At 42.0% G+C, this 17,301-nt stretch overlaps 1 protein-coding gene across 3 annotated transcripts in view; it reads right to left on the bottom strand.

Annotated features, from left to right (window-relative positions):
* The window catches only part of WASF3 (WASP family member 3), a 118,125-nt gene extending 104,484 nt beyond the window's left edge, over nucleotides 1-13,641 (bottom strand). For all 3 annotated transcript variants that reach the window (XM_012441759.2, XM_012441744.2, XM_012441766.2), the window contains exon 1: nucleotides 13,584-13,641. The gene's annotated coding sequence lies outside the window, so the exon portion shown is untranslated. The remainder of the gene's footprint in view (nucleotides 1-13,583) is intronic.
* Nucleotides 13,642-17,301: the final 3,660 nt, after the last annotated feature.

Genomic DNA, 17,301 nt, shown 5'->3' with positions numbered 1-17,301 from the left:
CAAAGGAACATTATTCCTAAGGCAAAGAAAAAAACTTTTAAAAAATGAACAGAAAAGGTGCAAAAATTCTATAGCTATAATGAGCAATAGACAATTCTCAAAATAATATAAATTTCCCTTGAACATAAAGGATGCTCAACTTTAATCATAATAAAGGCAATATAATTAAACTACACAAAGATTTTTTCACTCATTAGATTGGCAAAAATTTGAAAGTTTCACAATATACTCTAGCAAGCAGGCTACAAAGAAACAGGCACTCACACACTGCTCAGAGCAATGCAAAATGGTACAATCTCTACGGAGGAGAATTCAGCCAAGCCTAACAAGATTACATATACATCTATCCTTCAACCCAGAAATCCAACTTTGAAGACTTTATCCCCAAGTTAAACCTCCTGCAATACAAAAATACATGTGCACAAGGTTATTCATAGCCACATTATTTGTATTATAATTGCAAAATATTGTAAACTACCTAAATGTCCAAACACAGAAGACTGGTGACCAAACTGCATTATATTCACACTATGTAAACAGCACTATACAGCTGTAAAATTAATTTTGAAGAGGTGCTCTGGAATCTGATACAGAGTAATTAATTTCTAGGGTATGTTTGAAGTGGAAAAAAGCAAAGTGCAACAGAATTTATACAGTACGCCACCTTCTGTTTTTGAAAAAAAAGGTAAATAAGAAAACATGCATGTATTGTCTTAAACTAGAAAACTGAGGTTGGTCATCTACAAGAGGGAAAAAGACAAGGTCAAAGGGATGTGAGAGGGAGTGATATTTCTCTGAAACTACATGGTGTTTGTAGTTTTGTATTAGATTATGTTAAAAAGAAAATTAAATCAACAAGAACCCTAAAACAAATCAAGTGGCAATTTAAATGAGTAACAAAACCACACTTATGGAAAAAACTTGTCCATTTAACCTAAAGTTAAAATATATTAGCATAAATGTTAATAATATCTTGTTAAAAATCTTTACTGCCTATAGGATCTTTTAGGCTGTTCTCTTTTTCATAGCTGACATTGGTAATTTGTGCCTTCTCTCTTTTCTTTAACTTATTAATCTCACCAAATTGATTGATATCATCAATCTTTTCAGAAGAACTACTACTGCAGATGTTCTCTACTGTATATTTATTTTCTATTCTATGAATTTCTCCTTTTTTAATGTCTAGCTACTTCCTCTGGGTTTAGTATGTTCCTTTCTAACTTCTTGAAACTGATGTTCAGATCATTGAGTATTTTTCAGGCTTTCTTGTTTCCTAACACATGCATGTAAGACTATAAACTTTCCCGAGTATGACTTTAGCTATGCCCCACACATTTTTATATACCATATTAACTCTATCATATTAACCATATTAACTTTATATTTTTCATATTAACTCTAATCAACATATTTTGTGAAATTTTCTAATTCTCATTGTAATATCTTCTTTGAACATGGAATACTGAAAAAAGGTTTTCTAGTTACCTTTTGCTATTGCTTTTAGCTTAATTTATAGAACAGTCTATTTGAATTCAATCTTCTAAAATATACTCAAACTTGCATTTGCCAACAAGCTGATAACTAGTGTTCAGTCTACTTACAAAGAATGTGTATTCTGCAGTTAGGTACAACATCCAGACACACTGAGGCAATTTTATTAATTGTGTTGTTCAAATCATCTATATCCCTTGTTCTATCAGTCGCGGAGAAAGTGCAAAAAAAAGAAACTTCCCTCTATGATTGTGATTTTATTTCCTCTCCCTACTTCTTTTCATTTTATTTATTTATTTATTTATTTATTTATTTATTTATTTGAGAAGGAGTCTTGGTCTGTCGCCAGGCTGGAGTGCAGTGGTGTCATCTCAGCTCAGTGCAACCCCCCGACTCCCTGGTTCAAGCGATTCTTTTGCCTCAGCCTCCCAAGTAGCTGGGATTACAGACATGTGAGACCATGCCCAGCTAATTTTTGTATTTTCAGTAGAGATGGGGTTTCACCTGATCTCCTGACCTCGTGATTCGCCCACCTTGGCTTCCCAAAGTGCTGGTATTACAGGTGTGAGCCACCACGCCCAACCCTTACTTCTTTTTAAATCGACATTATAATAGTTAAAATTATCTCTAGATGATCTAGACACCCCATTATAGAAAACAGAAATGTGAATATCCTCTTCTACACTAATTTAAAGTGGCAGCAATTTTTTCAACTAATTATTATCCAAAACAGCTTAATATCACCTATCCCAAAAATAAAATCATTTTTATACACATCCTTCAAAGTTTAATTGGGTCATATCCAATAACTCCAGACAGCAGACCAATTTGCTTAATTACCGAGAGGTACATTGGGCAACTAATTCATACTGCCAGACATATTGGGAAAGTAGCAATAATCTACAATACATTCCACAGACAAATTACTGAGATGTTTCTACAGTCCTAAACTTCCCAAACCAAAATTACTCTGGTTCTGCTCTCTGGCAAAGATGGCAAATATTCCACCCTTCAGTTCCCATGGTGCAGTATCTTGCTGAGCTAAGATACCGCCTTAATATCACTCTAACACAATGCTCCAGACTGCAGTTGTTGGCACTGGCATGTGATCTAAAAGCCACCAACCACTCATCTTTGGATGCATACTTGCTCACATGGTTAACAGGTGAGGAAAAGTCCTGCGTGCAAGCAGTCCTTCCAAGAATCTCAGAGCTCTGATATACAATCAGTCTTGATCAGTGCCCTCCAGGTTCTCAGGTCAGGGTGTCACCTTTGGTTTGGATCAGGAACCCCTGCCATACCATCCCAGGGTACCTTTTGCTTCTCTGTCAGCAGCAGTGCATTACAGTGATCTCTTTCTTCTGCTATGCAGTTACTAACAGCTCCTCGTGGCAGGAACCACTGATTCATCCAACAGCCACAGCACTTAGCAGTACCTAGCACATAGACCCACACCTTCTACCTTTGTCTCCTATCTATCCTCTACACAGCAGTCCTAGCAATCCTCTTACAATCTAACTCAAATATCATCATTTCCCTGCTCAAAACTTTGCAATAGCTCTTCATCTTACTCATAATAAAATCCAAAGTGCACCACAGTCTATCAGACCCTATACAATCTGTCCATTTACTACCTCTGCATGATGCATCCCCCCAACCCCCCTACTGCCACTCAGGTACCTTAACGGAGCACTTGCTGTTTCTCCCCAAATAAGGCTCGTTCCCAAAATATTTGCCTGGCTGCTTCACTTTTTCACTTTTGTTTGCATCTCTGTTCAAATGTCATCTCAGATAGGCTTCCCTGACCAGCCTATCAAAAACAGCAGTCTCTGATACTTTCTCTTCACTCGCTTTGCTTTCTTACTACACACACACACACACACACACACACACACACACACACACACAGCTATATACTAAAGAAAGCACAGTAAAGAAAGCAAAGCAAGTGAGGGAACATATATATATACACACTTTAACATGCTGTTTATTAGCTTTCTTCCCTACTACAATGTTGAGTCCCATGAGAAAAGGGAGAAAATATGTTCTCCAAAACAAGGGTCAGGGATTTTTAGGATAAAGGGCCAGATAGTAAATATGTCATACTGTGTGGGTTAACCTCTGTTGCCACTACAAACCCTTTCAGCTCTGCGCAGCCCCAGACAAGAAATAAAAGAACAGACAAGTCTGTGTTCCAAGACAATTTTCCTTACAAAATCAGGAGAAGAACCAAATATGGCCCATAAGCTATAGTTTACCAACCTCTGATCTAGAACACTCTTGCCATGCAGGATACTGATTTTGAACTAACCATACACCTTGGTCTCTAAAGCTACTTTTAATTGACAAAATACTGACACTCCAAGCACATCAGTAACAATAACTTCAAACTATCTTCTATACATCTTCCACCAAAAAATCCACCTGAGATCAATTATATTCCCAAATGACTGTTCGAGGGATATGAACTGTGCTTATTCTCACGACCAGAAAATATATAATAAACCATGTTAGTCTGACCCTCCAAATTTTGATTATTGTACTTTTACTTCATTTAAGGACATTATGATAAACAGCCAAACAAGAACCACTGTTCGATGTACCACATGAATGCCACTGAGCACATCACCTACTACACCTTTCAGTGTAACCAGTTCAAAGCCCCAAGTGTGAAATGGGGAACATATTAAGGAAAAGAAACTGGTATCTTCTTTATGGATGGTGAAAACAACAGCATAGAGCTGAGGATGATTTCCTTTCACTGTGGCCACCAGGATGCTCACCCAAGTTCCCAGTCAGACTGGGGCAGAGACTAGTTATGCCACCAATACCCTGTCAGCAGCAGTGCATTACAGTGATCTCTTTCTTCTGCTACGCTATGCTTTCTTCTGCTATGACCTCTCTTCTCCCGGGATGTAGAGCTCTGCTACGTGTCCAGCCTAAAGTAAGCTAAGAGAGGCCATGTCTGAGTACAGCTAGTAGGATGAGAAGCAATGTGTGCTGGTCCATAAAAACCTCCCACAGGACTGTCCTCATTCCCCACCCACTGGCTGAACTGAGCAGTTTCCCAGTTCCTATAGGAGGCTAAGTCACAAGGTGGAAAAAAGCTGACTACCTGAACAGCCATGTGGATGCCTAACCCATGACAACCCCAACATAAGCTTCCATATGGGTGAGAAACAGATGCTTCTTACTCGTAGACACTGAAATCTTGCAGTTATTAAAGCAATCCTCATGTCTAAAACACTGACTATGGAGACTAGAACCTTATTGAAAGCAGAGGTTTTGTTGTATTCATTTCTAGTCCTTATATACTCTTGATTTTCATTCTTTATATTTAGCTTTATTATTATAAGCTAAACCAGATCTTCATTTAATGACAGAAAGAAAAGCCTCCATTGCTTATGTTTGATAAATCCTCTCAAATAACAAAAATCTGAATAAAATACATATTCCACTTAAACCAAATTCTATTTGTAACTTTCATTTACACACGGTTTATCTAAATCATGTACATGTCCAAAAAGAGAAAGAATGCTCAGTAAATATTAAAATGCAGGGCAATATTGTCTCAAATGAAATCTGACAATCATCAGAAACCAAATAGCCTAAGAAATAAAACCACAAATTTCTAAACTCCTGTGTGGCAAGAAAAAGTAACCATAAATGTAGCTTAATGTGAAGTAGCTGTTCTAAACTCTTCGGTGCCTAATCCCTACAAAATTCTTTCAAAAGATGTTCTGAAGTTTTGTAGTTTTCATCTTTTTTTTTCCTTTTTGAGGGGTGGAAAGAAGTTTCCAATGAATACTATGTAACACAATGAACAAACAGCAGATCAGCTATAAAGATTTTAAACAGCTCAGGCATGAACTTCATTTCCATTGACAAACTTCGTAAATGCCAGCTTTTGAAAAGGAGTAACGTTTCAATAATCTTCCTCCCTGGGATATCTCAAAGAACAACTCACATTCTAGGGAAGACTTGGGAAACCATGTTGTTTGCAGTATGTAATTAAAATCTGAAGACAGGTGTTTGGGGAATTAGGGAGTTTCTGTGTATTTCTGGGTTTCTTATCAAAAGCTAGTATACTTAACTCTAAAAGATATATGACATATACTATATAGAAAACCAAGAAGGGAGATACGTTTTAAATTCTACAGGGCTGGTTTTTTGTTGTTTTTTTTAATGTGTTTTTACATTTATATTGAAAACAGACATGTTCTATACTGGAAAATTACAGTATTTCTGCCAAAATTAAGATCTTACTTTAGAAGAGATGTAAAGTCAATCTCTTCCTTCTCATTGTAAGCTGTGCAATAGCCACAACCTCTCTCAGAACAATATAAACATACTAATACTCATAAGTTGCTCCCTCTCTCTTTACCATCTTTATGGTTAATGGCATCCGTCAACTTGGAATAGAGTTTCTTCCATGCACCACAGGAAGCAAGTGAAATCCATGAGCCCTTCCATAAACTTTCTTTTTTTTATTTTATTTTATTGAGAAAGTGTCTCCCTCTGTTGCCCAGGCTGGAGTGCAGTGGTGTGATCTCAGCTCACTGCAGCCTCTGCCTCCCAGGTTCGAGCATGTTGGCCACCCAAGTAGCAGGGATTACAGGTGCCCGCCATCATGCCCAGCTAATTTTTGTATTTTTATAGTAGAGACAGAGTTTCACCATGTTGGCCAGGCTGGTTTTGAACTCCTGACCTCAACTGATCCACCCATCTGGGCCTCCCAAAGTACTGGGAATACCCTGCCCAGCCTATAAACATTAATTCTTAATAAACATTAAAGCCTACCACTCTGGGAGGCTGAGGTGGGAAGATCACTTGAGCCCAGAAATTAGAGACTAGCCCGGATAATATAATGACACCTTATCTCCACAAAAAGTATAAAATTAGCTGGGTGTAGTGGCACAAGCCTGTAGTCCAAGCCACTTGGCAGGCTAAGGTAGGAGGACCGCTTGAGCCCAGGAGGTCAAGGCTGCAGTGAACCGAGACAGCACCAGAGCCTACAGTCTGGGCATAGAGTGAAACCCTGTTTCAAACAAACATTAATTCTAGCTTAGGATAGGCTATGCCCCAGCAAAGAGTTGCAATGCCAATTCAGACCTGAAACCTGCCTAGGTAATATCCTAACACAGGACTATGTAACAAAACAGGCAAAAAAAAAAAAAAAAAAAAAATCTTGTCATGTACATATTTTGAGAGGTTAGAAAATAAGTGATGTTACTAGAGCAAAATGGCTCAGATCATACTGTGTAAGCTACCCAGTAGTGATCATGTCCTGCTTATTATATAATCTTTGAACCAAATAATATTTCACATAACATTTTCAGTCAATGTAAAAATATTTGTTGAGTATCTACTATGTGCAAAGAATGAACCACTTCATCCATTTAGCTGATAAAATATGGCCACACTGATTGCAGTTCAGTCAATCACACCCATACTTTGGTACTGCAATATAATTTCACTGAGCTTCTGGAGTGCACAAAATGGATAACAGCTCTCAATGAGAGGATGCTATGAGATGAACTAAAATGAAACTGCCGCAGCATGCTAATAAAATCTTCAGCATGCACTAGAGCAACTTTTAAAAATCCAATTCAGTTTTCAACTGCTAGAAAACGGAAGTATTCCAAGATCAAAGATCACAAAGGCTGTGAGAGGACAGGCAGTGGGAGAAGGCACCAAGTGTTACCACAGTGAACTAAGTGCAAGACCCAAATGAAGGTCTCTGTATGACTACGTCATTCAAGAGGTTATCTGACAAGCTGGAACACACATATTACGCAAAAATTACATACAAGGCACCACCCTATGTGGTTCCTGCCAACAAGGAGTCTGTGAGCTAATTAGCAAGATAAGCTATCCTATTTTACCTCACTTGAATAGAAGCTTTATGGGGGCAGCAGCTTGGTCATGTTAAACATTCTTATCACTGCTAACTAAAACAGTGCCTCAGACATAGCTGGCATACAAACGTGTGGGCTGACTTCAGTATCTAAAGCAAAAACTAAAATAAAGAAAAAAATACTAAAAAGGTTCAAGAACATATAACACAACAGAAGATACCTTCAGATCACTGCTCCAAGGTCAGAGGGCACCCTAAGAAAAGGTCCCAGGGAAATTTCAGAAATTACAAAGTTGAGAAATCATCCCAGATGCTGAGCTCAGAGCCTAGAAGCCCCAGAGGACCTAAAAGATGAAAAATACCCTAGAATGTCTGTGATGTTTAAAATGTCTTAAAATTTGAAAAAGAAAAACAAAAGTCAACATAAGAAAAGAGCTCATCTCCCAGAGAAGAGGCACATATGCAGGCAAAGAGAAGAAACAGAAGCATCTTTGGATCCAAAGATTAAGGCTGAAATCTAAGTGCAGAAAAACTTTTTTTTTTTTTTTTGAGATGGAGTCTCACTCTGTCGCCCAGGCTGGAGTACAATGGCGTGATCTCAGCTCACTGCAACCTCCACCTCAATGTGGTTCCTGCCAACAAGGAGTTTGTGAGCTAGTTAGCAAAATAATCTATCCTGTTTTACCTCACTTGAATATAAGCTTTCTGAGGGAGCAGCTTGGTCATGTTAAACATTCTTATCACTGCTAATTAGAACAATGCCTCAGACATAGTTGGCATACAAACATGTTTTCAAACAATTCTCCTGCCTCAGCCTGCCAAGTAGCTGGGATTACAGATGTGTCCACCACACCTGCCTAATTTTTGTATTTTTAGTAGAGACGGGGTTTCGCCATGTTGGCCAGGCTGGTCGCATAAACTCCTGACCTCAGGTGATCAGCCTGCCTCGGCCTCCCAAAGTGCTGGGATTACAGGTGTGAGCCACCGTGCCAGGCATAACTGTGGAAAAATTATTCCAATCTAAAAACATCTATGAAGTTGGGGCGATGCAACACCTTGGGAGGCCAAGGTAGGGGGGCTGCTTGAGCCCAGGAGTTCGAGACCAGCTTGGGCAACATAGTGAAACACTGTCTCTGTAAAAAATAAAAATAAACACATCTATGAAGATAGGCAGATAAGCTCTGACACAAAACAAATGAAACTGGCACTGAGGTAAGTAGCAGAAAAAGCACTGGCAGGAGAGAGTATTCTGTCAGAATAGAACAGCAAAGGAGGACAGTCAGCCACAAAGACATTATGATCCGGAGACACATCGGCACCTAGGAAAAGACCAGGCTGAGAAGCAGCCACCCTGCAAAGGAGCAACCAGTCCTCAGAAAAGCATGTCTTGAAAAGGAAGACAAAAAGTATTAAGACAACAATTCAAAAAAAGAAAAAATAAAGTCACTGCTAGTAAATAGGACGGGGAGGGAGTGGGGGAGGGGGTGGGGGAGGGGAGGGGATGAGTGGGAGAGGGGAGAGGACAGGGGAAAGGAGAAGAGAAAAGAGAGGGGAAAGGAGTCTGCACCAGATGCCCCCCTCCATATAATGTCATTCTCTCCTCTTTATAATCAAGTTTGGGAAAGAACCAGCTTCCCTCCCTCAATGCCCTTCACTCTGTAATCCACAACAATGAAGCTCCAGAGACTCCTCACCTAGTTCATTCATCATGTCCTCAGGCTAACGCCAATGGAAACTCTGAAACCCAACCTTTCTCTCAGTTCTTTACTAGCCTTTAAACATGATCAAATCCCTCCATTTAAAAAACAAAAACCAAGTTCCCCCTTTACCTGCCCTCCCTATAACCACCCCTAACTACCAGCATCAAACTTCTTGAGCATTGCTGTCTACACATGCTGGGCTCCACTTCCTCACTCTCCCTCACTATTAAATCCTGATACAAACTGGCCTCCCCCTCCCGTCCCTGTCATGTCACTATTGCCTCGTCCCTGTCATGCCACTATTGCCTCTGCTGTGCCCTGTACTACTAACAGCTCCCAGCAGCTGAGCACGCTGTACCTGCTGAGGTTTCCTCAGACACCATGATCCCCATCCTTCTCAGTCCCAGTGTGGGAGCCTATTATCTGCTTCTTTTTCAAACACAAGAGTGCCTCAGATCTCACTCCACACCACTCCTTTTCTTACTCTATACACACTCCTCAAATAACCTCATCTACTCCAACAGCTTCCATTAACAAATACTGCACAGGCAAAGGCAGAAGTTTCAAAACTTTCTCTGTTCACCGCACCCTTAAAGTCTCAGGCCAAAAACTATGCTTATTGAATAAAGAAAATGTTAACAATGTGGGTATTCATGTCCTAACAACTTGGTACCAACTTGAAAAAAATACACTTTGAGAGAAAATGGTATTTTTATTTCATTCTTAAATAACCACAAGTATTTATTGATACCGTATGTGTGCACCTGTTGAGCACTGCACAATTTCTCTCAAACCTTGGGGTCAGACTGGACATGGCCTCCCTCATTTCCTTTGCCATGCTGATTTTTACGTGGTACAGCAACCACCAAAAATCACTCTTTACAAACATGAGGTCATCAAATGGAATGGAGTGCAATCTAGTCTAGAAACTTTTAACTACCTTGAGCTAGTAGATTCCACAGACTTGGACAGATGGAACTATGACTATTTTCCTCAACAATGTGAAACATCCCACAGTCTCCCAGTTTGCTGTGGCACCTTAGCTGAAAGTCTAGGAAACTCTCAAACTGTTTGGGACAGTTTGGGACAGCTAGTAACTCTCAGATGCGTCTCTCCAACCCAGACAACTCCTAATGTCTGGACCCCTAGTGCAGCCAACTGAACACGATGTCCCCTCGGCACCTGAAACGTAACCCAGCCAAGTGTGACCCATCATCTTTTCTTCAAAATGGATGCTGCTGTCCCCACCTAAGGACAGTGCCATCACCCAACCACTCAGCCAGAGATGGGCACTGCCCTGAACTCCTCCCTGCCCCAACTCCCCTGCCATACATACACACACATGGCCAATGATCAAATCCCAGCAATTCTACCTCCTCAAATTTCCCTCCTTCCAGCCTTCCCTCTTCTAATCCATTCTCCAAAGGGCAAATTTGACCATGTCCCTCTTTTGCTTACAATTCTTCAACCATTTCCTATTGCCCACAGAAGAGTTGGAACTTCACACAACAGGAATCACAAGACCCCACACGGCACAGCCCCTCATTACTTCTCCTCCCTCACTTCTTGCCACTTCCCTGCTCTTGCCTGCAACCACCCCACTGGACTTAACTCCTGGTGTTTGTGGTTGCTCCAGTGCATCACCTCCTGACCATCTTTGTACACTCTCTCCTCAACCTGGACTTTGGTCAATTCCTCCTCATGGTGCTTCCTCTGGGAGGCTTTCCTGTCTCTCTGAATGTCCCTAAGTTTGGGTTTATGGTTCTCTTCTGAGCTCTTATTGCCGGCCCCTTTCAGAACTCATATTATACATTGCAACCAATGGTTAAAACTCTTTGATACTGAACTGCACAGCAAGCTCACTGGGGGCTGACAGAGGTATCTGCCCTGTTTATCTCTGTATCCCCAGCATATATGAAAACTCTGAAGTGTACTGAATGAATAAAGCAAGTGAATGAATGGATTAGGTCATGCATGAGGCTCCCGCATCCATCACTGATTACTGACTCTATAATGGTACTTATCACACTTCACTGTAATTGCTTGTCCTGGTAGACTATGAACATCTTGAAAGTGCCTGTCTCTTATTTTTGCAACTAGTGATTAAAATAGTGCCTGGTACTTAGTAGGCATTCACTAAATGGTTTTTTTTTTAAAAAAAAAAAAAAAATAGAAGGTTGTACATTAAATCTACAGGGCTAAATGGAAAAAAAATCCAGAGGGTTATGGTTACCTCTGAAGAAAGAAATAGGAATAGGACAACAATAAGAATGGAAAAAGAAAACTGAGACTTTTTAACCTCTATAAATCTCTATGTTGATATTGCTTATTTTATAATGTACATAATTTATGTATTACTGACATAAAATATTTCTGTATTACCATAAAGTCAAGCCACAGGTAAAGATCCAGTCCTGAAGAAGAATGTGTGGGGATGTCAGAAGTATTTGGTTACACATGCTCAAGAGCAAAGCCAAAAAAAAAAAAAAGAAAAAAAAAAATCCTGACTTGAAAGAAACTGAGCCCTTAAAAAATCGGACTGAGAAGAGAAGTTGAGAGATTCAAGGTCTACAGCAATGGAGAGCCACCCTCAAATGAAAAACATGATCTGTGAGTACTCTTCAAAGAAAGTCCTTGGTACTCCAAAGACGACCACTAGTACTAGCCCATGAGTAAGGACAATTCATTTAATACTTATAATGCAATTGTTTTAATCAAAACATCCCAATAGCCAACCAAAAGCTTACAGACCACATACAGGTTTCTACCGGAACTGTAATGGGTGACTACAAAGACACACTGACAAGGGACAGGAGGCTACAATGTTGGCAAGACCATTTAGCAAAGTGTGTTCCACCTTTATTTTCAGAATTGTTGAAGACAGTGAAGCACATCACTGACTATTAGGTTGTACATTTTAAAGCAAACAGATTTAAAAAAACAAACGTTGTTAAGCTACTTCAGGTCAGCAACTGGAAATGCAAGAACAATTTCTATGTGTAGATAGTTCTAGAATTAGCACAGATTGGAAGGTAAATATACATAGTGGACCAAACGTTCCAATCTTTAAACATGTGAAAAGACACAGCTTTTGTGAATAACAACTAAGAAAATCTTTCAAAATGAAGAAAAATGAGTACTACACTGAAGTCATTAGAACCCTGGGAGAAAGGAGCTGGAGAGGACACAATGAGAATGCCTTTGGGAAAGGTCAAGCCCAGCTTTCTTTTGTTTAACCTCTCAAGCAGATAAAAGAACTAGCTTTAAAGAACCACGGCATTGTTTAACTGCTAGAAGAGGAGAGTTGGGTAAAGCACATATAAAAAGAAGCAACAGAATTTGCCCTAGAGGCAATAGAAAGATTAGTCAATTACAACACTTTGAACTTAGTTTTGATAGAGTCGAATTTTAAGTTTTAGACAAACGTTTTTCAGATGCAAAATATTTCAAATAGTTATCCTCTCTCCCTTATAAAATGTAGATTCTGAATCTTGTTAAAAATATGCTCTGTTATGCATCTAATTTGAAGAGCTGCAAAAAGTGGTCTTTTTAATTTTCAGCTTTTGAAAACTCAAAAACTGTTGTTGGAAGTAAACTGCCAATTTAAAAATTAACCTTAAAATGAGAAAGAATTCCTATGATGCTCTCATTCATCCCTAACCCCATCACATAGTTTCTGATTAAGAACTCTCCTCTCGACCAGGGAACTCTCCGTTGCAGAGGGGCCAGATCAAGAAGCAATCGCTATTGCCCGTCAGCATCACAAACCAAGAAGAAGATTCTGCCCTCACTAAAGCCCCGGAGCGGAGGCGGCGCGGCCCCCACCCGGCGCGCGGGTAAAATCTCCCGGGGATGATCCCCCAGGGGCGACGCGGCTTCGGGCGCGCGGTCCCCTGCACTCGCGGGCCGCCCCACCTCCTCCCCTGCACTCTGTGAGTCCAGCCTGGCCTCTGAGGCTGGGAGCCACGCGGCCCTGCAGCCTCCGGGAAGAGAGAGCGCCCGCAACCGCCACGCACACGGGCACCGAGAAGGCGCAGGCCAGGGCGGGGAGGGTCGGACCCTCGGGGCGGGGGACGAGCGGAGCTGGACCAGACCCGGAGAGGGCGCGCAGACACTGAAGGGATACGAAGGTACAGGACGCTGGGCGACCCAGGGCGTCGTGCGTGGGGCGCCAGCGAAGGCCCGGGCGCCACTTGCGGCTGGAAGGGCGGGCGGCTGCCCTGCGTCCAGGGAGCGCGCACCAGAAGGCTAGGGACCGGAGGCGCGGGAGAGAAGGGCCGCCCGGCCGCGCCGTGACGGCGAGAAGCTCCTGCTGGCGCGGGAGCCGGCCGGGAGGATGCAGCCGGGCTGCGGGGACAGGCACCGGGCGGCGCCAAAGCCCGCAATGGGCCCCGCCGCCCGACCCGAGCGCGCGGCGATGCAGCAACTTCAGTTGGCCGTGGGGCCGCCCCTCCCCCGACAGCCGCCCGGCCGGCAGCCGAGAGGGCCAGAGCAGCCTAGAGCGGAGAGCCGGGCCGGCTGCAGCCCTCACTCACCGCTCCGCGGTCCGGCCGCCAGCGCCGGGGCTCCCCTCCGAGCTCCATGGTCCCGCCGCGCCGCGGCAGCCCGGCGCACCCGACTCGCACCACACCGCACGCAGCGGCGCGAACGACGCCGCCTCCGGCCCGGCCACGGCCGCGACCACGCCCCCTCCCGGCGGGGGGGCCCGGCCGAAGCAGGAGGGGGGCTCAGTGCCGGCTCCACCAACCAGAGTCCACTCGCCGGGCCGCTTCATCAGGATTGGCGAGCGCCTAGCCCAATAGGGAGCTGGCGAGCCCGCGGAGCGTCGGTGCCGAGGGGCGGGGAATTGCGGAGGAGGTGGCTCTCACCCTTCGTCCTCCGCCCCCTCGCTCCGGATGAGGCTTAGGCAGAGTGCTTTCCAGCGAGGAGGGGTGGGGATACTTTGGGCCAAGGGACCCTTGTATCACCTCTGGTTGCTACGTGCCCATTACAGTACCTTTGAGTTTGCGTGTATATCCTTATCCTCCCTGGGTGTTGAGGGCTCCTGCACAGAGGTCCTCTACCTTTAAGGTGTCAGACATCCTGCAGGGCTGAGGCTTCAGGCAACCCTGGGAGGACTGTAGCTCTATCATGGTTTGGTTAAAATCGTTAGCATTCTGCCTTTAAAATCTTCCCGTCTCCTTCTACACAGAATATTCTGTTTTTATCACCCTGTCTCCAATCTCTCTCTACCCCAGATGTAAGGAAATACACAATGCTTATTAAAAATAAGATCCCTGAAACTGCCAACATAAGCCCTGCCACAGTGGAACATAGCCACGTGCGACCAGATGACTGAGGGATAAACAAACTTAAGAAAAAGAAAAGAGGAGGAAAGGAAAGGAAGAGAAGAAAAGATAGAAAAGCCAAGTATGTTCTAGGTAACAAAGGAAAAGGGTTTAAAAATATAGAATAAAAATGTTATCTTTATTTTAATTTGCATGTCTTTATTCTTTTTATTTACCAATAGGATCACTAAATTGAAAACCTTTTAGGAAAAAATTTTAAATTCCAATGAAGAGTTCAAGAAACACTAATTTAATTTGATTTGTTCTTGTCTTTACAGATGTGTAATAACGATCAACATCTGTTCTAGCTAGTGACAACTAAAAGTTGGACAAATGAATAGCACTTGATAATTTCACCAAAGTTTGCAACACCAGAAATGCAGTAGAGAAATCATGCACCCCTCTTCATAAAATGTCTAATCTATTATCCTGCATTACTTCCAAAGGAGGGATTTTAAAAGCTCTTCTTAAAGATGACGTATATTCAGTTTCCATAATGTGCCATCATAAAAAAAAAATGCTGGTAATTAACAAGGTAAACAGGATTTTGGTGAATAATCACAGTGACCCAGTATTTTAAATATTGATACTAGAGTGATAAATTTCTGCTGAATTGAAAGCTAAATTGGCATTCAAATTAAAATGACTTTCCTTCATTTCATCTTCACTTACCCAGGGGAATAGCATCCATATCTATATTTAGGTCATTAATTTAAAACTAAAAAATATGAAGGCGTAGATACCCAGAGTGTTTTCAAGGTTGCTAATCCTGTTTTCCCTGGCTGCTCTCCTCTTCAATGACCCCAGCCTTATAAACTCCTGTTACATTTAGTTTGCACTCAGTTTTAGCCCTTAATCACGTCATCCCAAAGTGTTCAGGTTTGTTTTGTATAGGTCAGTCTTGTCTCTCTAATTAGATCATCAGTTCCATGAGGATAAGGTCCTTATTTTACAGTCCTCTTTCTTCCTTTTATAATGGCTACTAAAGTACTGAACATGTGGTAAATATAATTCTATTCCTAGTGTTGTGATTCATAATACAAAGAAATTATTTCAAATATGGTCTAATGTGAACCAGTCCTTTAAATAAAAGTTGCAGCTGGTTGCACTGGCTCACGCCAATGATCCCAGCACTTTGGGAGGCTGAGGTGGGTGGATCACCTGAGGCCAAGAGTTTGAGACCAGACTGACCAACATGGAGAAATGCTGTCTCTACTAAAAATACAAAAATTAGCTGGGCATCGTGGTGCATGCCTGTAATCCCAGCTACTGGGGAGGCTGAGGCAGCAGAATCGCTTGAACCTGGGAAGCAGAGGTTGCGATGAGCTGAGATCACACCATTGCACTCCAGTCTGGACAACAAGAGCTAAACTCCATCTCAAAAAAAACCGCATGTTCTCACTCATAGGTGAGTGTTGAACAATGAGAACACATGGACACAGGGAGGGGAGCATCACACACTGGGGTCTGTTGGGGGGAAATAGGGGAGGGACAGCGGGGGGTGGGGAGTTGGGGAGAAATAGCGTGGGGAGAAATGCCAGATATAGGTGAAGGGGAGGAAGGGAGCAAATCACGCTGCCATGTGTGTACCTATGTTCTTCACATGTACCCCAAAACCTAAACTACAATTAAAAAAAAAGAAAAAAAAAATTTAAAAAAATTGCTCAGAGCAGTCTTGTTAGAGGATTAGAGCCCACCACTAATAAGTGCCTCATCCTTAATAAGTGCCCAAAAAATGTTGCTGCATCAGGGAGTGAATTGGTAACCTGTAACAGAATCTTGACTAAAGCTGCCTACCAAATAGGGGTGCTTCTTATCACAAAACCAGAAATCTGGATACAGTCCCAGGGCTTCTGTAACATCTCTTCTATGGTGTCATTGTGTCTCAGGCTCCTTAGCCATTGACTCTACTATCTTTGTTATGTGATCTCTGTTTTCATCCTCCTAGGATGCCTGCTTCCCTTCTAAGCATTGCATCACATTCAGGAGAAGGGTAAGGGAAAATAGGTAAAGGGCAAAAGATCAAAGAGTTGCATGCCAATTGGGTCTGCATCTTTCTGGGAAGCTCTAACCAGCACCTTCTGTTTACATTTTCTTGGCCAGGCAGATGTCACATGACCACCCTTAGCTGCAAAGGAGTCTCAAATGCTAAGTATTTAAAGTCTGGGGGAATATTAGAGTTCTGTTAGTAATGGAAAAGAGAAATGCAGACATTGGGTATGACAGTAGCAGTACCTTTGCTGAATAAATGAATTCATGATTGAGCCCTCACTCTTTATTCATAAGACCCACTTTTTTCAAAAGGCCACTCAAGTGTCAATTTAAAAAAAAACAAAACCTGATTTTCAAGGGAGCAAAAGATCTAAACAGACACCTCACTAAAGTAGAGATGACAATACACTGATGGCAAATAAACATATGTCATTAAGGAATTGCAAATTAAAACAGCCATGAAATACCATGACATACCACTAAGATGGCTAAAATCGAAAAGCTAGCAGCAGCAACAACAACAAAAATCCCTAATGATATCAAATACTGGCCAGGATACAGAGCAATAGGAATGCCCATGCATTGCTGATGCGAATGCAAAATGGTACAACCACTTTGGAAGCCAGTCTGACAGTTTCTCACAAAGCTAAGCATAGTCTCACAATTCAGTCCAGCTATCACACTCCTAGGTATTGACCCAATTGTGTTGAAAATATGTCCACACGAAAACTTGTACCTGAATGTTTATTCATAATCACTAGACCCTAGAAGAAACAAAGATGTCCCTCACAAGGTGAATGAATCACAAATTGCAGTACATCCATACAACGGAATGTTATTCCATGATAAAAAGAAATTAACTATCAACCCATACAAAGACATGGAGGAACCTTAAATGCATATAGCTAAATGAGAAAAGTCACTCTGAGAAGGC

The sequence above is a fragment of the Aotus nancymaae genome, unplaced genomic scaffold (assembly GCF_030222135.1).
Source record: "Aotus nancymaae isolate 86718 unplaced genomic scaffold, 86718_ANA_hifiasm-v0.15.2.pri h1tg000009l, whole genome shotgun sequence".
In the NCBI taxonomy this organism is placed as follows: domain Eukaryota; kingdom Metazoa; phylum Chordata; class Mammalia; order Primates; family Aotidae; genus Aotus; species Aotus nancymaae.
This window is presented reverse-complemented; position numbering and strand designations above follow the sequence as displayed.